This window comes from Anabrus simplex, chromosome 4 (assembly GCF_040414725.1).
Source record: "Anabrus simplex isolate iqAnaSimp1 chromosome 4, ASM4041472v1, whole genome shotgun sequence".
Classification (NCBI taxonomy): domain Eukaryota; kingdom Metazoa; phylum Arthropoda; class Insecta; order Orthoptera; family Tettigoniidae; genus Anabrus; species Anabrus simplex.
The window spans coordinates 77,230,955-77,236,534 of NC_090268.1; the positions used below are offsets into that span (position 1 = coordinate 77,230,955).

The 5,580-nt window shown below is 44.5% G+C and overlaps 1 pseudogene; it reads right to left on the reverse strand.

The window, feature by feature from the left end:
• Positions 1–3,846: 3,846 nt before the first annotated feature.
• On the reverse strand, positions 3,847–4,731 carry LOC137500457 (CDKN2A-interacting protein-like; annotated as a pseudogene).
• Between the last annotated feature and the right edge of the window lie 849 nt (positions 4,732–5,580).

Here is a 5,580-nt window from a genome sequence, read left to right on the forward strand (position 1 = left end):
GTGAGAAATTTTACAACTTCGGGCATGGTTCTCTTCGAAGTCACTATATATTTCTCTAACAGTTTGATATAGAAGGCTGTGATTTTCACTAATCTGTTCCAGAATGATGTGTTAAGAAGTTGTCGGCACTGTTATAACAAATACTCAGAAAATCCTGACTATGGACGAGGCTGTTTTTAGGTGCTCACATGCTGACTTGTTGCGAAAATATGGAACATTGAAAAAGTTAATAAATGTACAGCTATTCACTGAATACACTTCATTCTAGTTCAGTCCCTAAGGGAAGCCTGTAATTATCAGTGGTAAAAATTCCAAATTTAACCTTTCTGTCAAATTAACATTGTCAGGATAGGGCTTTCTCACTCCCCTTAATGTCATTAATGTGTGGTTCGGATTTCCTGTAAAACTGGATATCGCACAGTTTTGATCAACTAGCGGTTCTTAACCCCGCTCTAACTCAGAACGGTTTTCATTAATGACGTATGGCCTCCCGAGAGTTGACACCCCATGGGCGACCAGCGCGTCTATGAGGATGGTATCCTACCTAGAATAAATCTAATGTTGAAGACGATACACACGTCCAGTCTCGAAACCAAAGGAATTAACCAATTAAAAACTCCGAACCGGCGGGATCGAACCCGCGGCACCTTGCACCAGTTTGCTTTTTGTGACGATGGGGTAGGGGGCTGGGATTGGGAAGAAAGAGGCCGAGGTCTTAATGAAGATACAATACCGGCATTTGCCTCAGTGAAAGTGGCGAAACCACGGGGGAAAATATTTTATTTACGTCGCACCGACACAGATAGGTCTTATGGCGACAGTCGCACAGGAAAGTGCTGGAGTGAGAAGGAAAACGCCGTAGTCGTGATTAAGGTACAACCCCAACCACGGAAAACTATCTTAAGGACTGTCAATAGTGGGGTTTGAACACGCCATCTCCTGAATGCAAGTCTGCAGTTATACAGCCCGTAACACATACAGTCACCAACTCGCTCGATTGATGTTATCAAGATATCAACAGTCACGTGAAAACTACAAACTTGCTTTCTTTTCTTGGTCCAACTCGGCCATGAATTTACGAATGGTTTGAATGGGGAAAGGGAAAGGAGAGCTTACTTAGTTGAGGCAACAACTGAGTGCTGTAATTTATCCGGAAGGTTCAATTCCCCACCAGGAAGTCGAAAAGTTAGAAACGGGCCTCCATTTCTGGAGAGGCAAGTGCCCGGGAGATACTTAACCTAGACCAAAAATAAGTAGCAGGTTAATTCTTGGGGGCAGGGTCCGTGGAGCACAGAGTTAACCACGCTGACTCAATTTGTACCCAGTTTATCTTCCATTCCTCCAAGGGCCTGCGTGGCCTGTACGGAGATTGTTCTAAATTCACCCTAGCAGAAACACAGGTTAAAGTAATTTCTCAAGCGTTCTAAAAGTTGTTTCCCGTTAGTCCGCACAATTTCCCATAGTAATTCCCAAAATGAAACCTTTTTACTTAGAAAAGCACTCACCAGTACATACATCGCAAAAACAAGGTTAAGAATCGGTACATCATACATTACACTACACTACACACAAAGGACTGACAGTCAGGATGGTACTACGAAACAACGAACTTAACAATAATTTCGAGAAAAATCGAATGGAGAAAATCCACCTCTTTTGTAAAATCTTGCGATCTACTTCAGTCTATAAGCGTAGAATATATGAAAATGTAACTGGCAGTAATATATGTTGTGCAGTACCGCTTAGAGTATAGGCCTACAGAGTAATTTACGAGTAGTTACAGCCACTTACAGAGCTCATTCCCGAAGATTAGATGCTACTTACAGAGCTCATTCCTGAAGATGAGAAGCTACGAGCTCATTCCTGAAGATGAGAAGCTACTTACAGAGATCATTCCTGAAGATGAGAAGCTACTTACAGAGCTCATTCCTGAAGATGAGAAGCTACTTACAGAGCTCATTCTTGAAGATGACAAGCTACTTACAGAGCTCATTCCTGAAGACGAGAAGCTACTTACAGACCTTATTCCGTAAGATGAGAAGCTACTTACAGACCTCATTCCTGATGACGAGGAGCAGCTTATAGAGCTCATTCCTGAAAACGTGGAGCAGCTTATAGAGCTCATTCCTAAAGACGAGGAGCAGCTTATAGAGCTCATTCCTAAAGACGAGGAGCAGCTTATAGAGCTCATTCCTGAAGACGAGGAGCAGCTTATAGAGCTCATTCCTAAAGACGAGGAGCAGCTTATAGTCATCGTTCCTGAAGACGAGGAGCAGCCTATACAGCTCATTCCTGAAACGAGGAGCAGCTTATACAGCTCATTCCTGAAGACGAGGAGCAGCTTATAGAGTTCATTCCTGAAGACGAGGAGCAGCTTATAGAGCTCATTCCTGAAGACGAGGAGCAGCTTATAGAGCTCATTCCTGAAGACTAGGAGCAGCTTATAGAGCTCATTCCTGAAGACGAGGAGCAGCTTATAGAGCTCATTCCTGAAGACGAGGAGCAGCTTATAGAGCTCATTCCTGAAGACTAGGAGCAGCTTATAGAGCTCATTCCTGAAGACGAGGAGCAGCTTATAGAGCTCATTCCTGATTATGAGGAGCAGCTTATACAGCTCATTCCTGAAGACGAGGAGCAGCTTATAGAGCTCATTCCTGAAGACGAGGAGCAGCTTATAGAGCTCATTCCTGATTATGAGGAGCAGCTTATACAGCTCATTCCTGAAGACGAGGAGCAGCTTATAGAGCTCATTCCTGAAGACGAGGAGCAGCTTATAGTCATCGTTCCTGATGACGAGGAGCAGCTTATAGAGCTCATTCCTGATTATGAGAAGCAGCTTATACAGCTCATTCCTGAAGACGAGGAGCAGCTTATAGAGCTCATTCCTGATTATGAGCAGCAGCTTATAGAGCTCATTCCTGAAGACGAGGAGCAGCTTATAGAGCTCATTCCTGATTATGAGGAGCAGCTTATAGACATCGTTCCTGATGACGAGGAGCAGCTTATAGACATCATTCCTGATTACGAGGAGCAGCTTATACAGCTCATTCCTGAAGACGAGGAGCAGCTTATAGAGCTCATTCCTGAAGACGAGGAGCAGCTTATAGAGCTCATTCCTGAAGACGAGGAGCAGCTTATAGAGCTCATTCCTGATTATGAGGAGCAGCTTATAGAGCTCATTCCTGAAGACGAGGAGCAGCTTATACAGCTCATTCCTGAAGACGAGGAGCAGCTTATAGAGCTCATTCCTGATTATGAGGAGCAGCTTATACAGCTCATTCCTGAAGACGAGGAGCAGCTTATAGAGCTCATTCCTGAAGACGAGGAGCAGCTTGTAGAGCTCATTCCTGAAGACGAGGAGCAGCTTATAGAGCTCATTCCTGAAGACTAGGAGCAGCTTACAGACCTCATTCCTGATGACGAGGAGCAGCTTATAGAGCTCATTCCTGATTATGAGGAGCAGCTTATACAGCTCATTCCTGAAGACGAGGAGCAGCTTATAGAGCTCATTCCTGAAGACGAGGAGCAGCTTATACAGCTCATTCCTGAAGACGAGGAGCAGCTTATAGAGCTCATTCCTGAAGACGAGGAGCAGCTTATAGAGCTCATTCCTGAAGACTAGGAGCAGCTTACAGACCTCATTCCTGATGACGAGGAGCAGCTTATAGAGCTCATTCCTGATTATGAGGAGCAGCTTATACAGCTCATTCCTGAAGACGAGGAGCAGCTTATAGAGCTCATTCCTGAAGACGAGGAGCAGCTTATAGAGCTCATTCCTGAAGACGAGGAGCAGCTTATAGAGCTCATTCCTGATTATGAGGAGCAGCTTATAGACATCATTCCTGATTACGAGGAGCAGCTTATAGAGCTCATTCCTGATGACGAGGAGCAGCTTATAGAGCTCATTCCTGAAGACGAGGAGCAGCTTATAGAGCTCATTCCTGAAGACGAGGAGCAGCTTATAGAGCTCATTCCTGAAGACGAGGAGCAGCTTATAGAGCTCATTCCTGATTATGAGGAGCAGCTTATAGACATCATTCCTGATTACGAGGAGCAGCTTATAGAGCTCATTCCTGATGACGAGGAGCAGCTTATAGAGCTCATTCCTGAAGACGAGGAGCAGCTTATAGAGCTCATTCCTGAAGACGAGGAGCAGCTTATAGAGCTCATTCCTGAAGACGAGGAGCAGCTTATAGAGCTCATTCCTGAAGACGAGGAGCAGCTTATAGAGCTCATTCCTGAAGACGAGGAGCAGCTTATAGAGCTCATTCCTGAAGACGAGGAGCAGCTTATAGAGCTCATTCCTGATTATGAGGAGCAGCTTATAGACATCATTCCTGATTATGAGGAGCAGCTTATAGACATCATTCCTGATTACGAGGAGCAGCTTATAGAGCTCATTCCTGAAGACGAGGAGCAGCTTATAGAGCTCATTCCTGATTATGAGGAGCAGCTTATACAGCTCATTCCTGAAGACGAGGAGCAGCTTATAGAGCTCATTCCTGAAGACGAGGAGCAGCTTATAGAGCTCATTCCTGAAGACGAGGAGCAGCTTATAGAGCTCATTCCTGAAGACGAGGAGCAGCTTATAGAGCTCATTCCTGAAGACGAGGAGCAGCTTATACAGCTCATTCCTGAAGACGAGGAGCAGCTTATAGAGCTCATTCCTGAAGACGAGGAGCAGCTTATAGAGCTCATTCCTGAAGACCAGGAGCTACTTACAGAGTTCATGCCTGAAGACGAAGAGCTACTTACAGGACTCATGCCTGAAGACGAGGAGCTACATATTGAGTTCATTCCTGAAGACGAGGAGCCACTTACAGAGTTCATTCCTGAAGACGAGAAGCCACTTACAGAGTTCATTCCTGAAGACGAGGAGCCACTTACAGAGCTCATGCCTGAAGACGAGGAGCTACATATTGAGTTCATTCCTGAAGACGCGGAGCCACTTACAGAGCTCATGACTGCAGACGAAGAGCTGCTTACAGAACTCGTTCCTTAAGACGGGGAGCTACTTATAGAGTTTATTCCTGAAGACGAGGAGCAGATTACAGAACTCATTCCTGACGACGGACAGCCACCAGCTCAATTCTGATATCACTTTCTGGAAAGGAAAGCTTATAAACTCGAGTTGCATGGTCAGCATTTACATAGTTAGTCAAACCAACTTAAAAAATAAATTTTAAACTTATTACTATAGATGTTTTATTATAATTTGGAGAGAAAATGAAATAAAGAACGAATTTAGACATGTGTTGCTTTACGTAGAAGTAATATTTTTTTTAATTTTACGTCCCATTAACTACCCTTACGATTATCAGAGACGCCCATATGCCGGAAGTTTTTCCGCAGGATTTCTTTAACGTGCCAGAAAATCTACCAACTGGAGGCTGACGTATTTGAGCACCTTCAAATACCACCGGACTGATCCAGCATCGAACCTGCCAACTTGGATTCAGAAGACCAGCGCTCTACCGTCTGAGCTACTCAGCTCGGCGCTTTACGTAGAAACTAATAGCTGTGAATAGCATAGGTCACTGGCTTGAACTACGTAGTTACAGGACTTTAAATGGTGTAGAA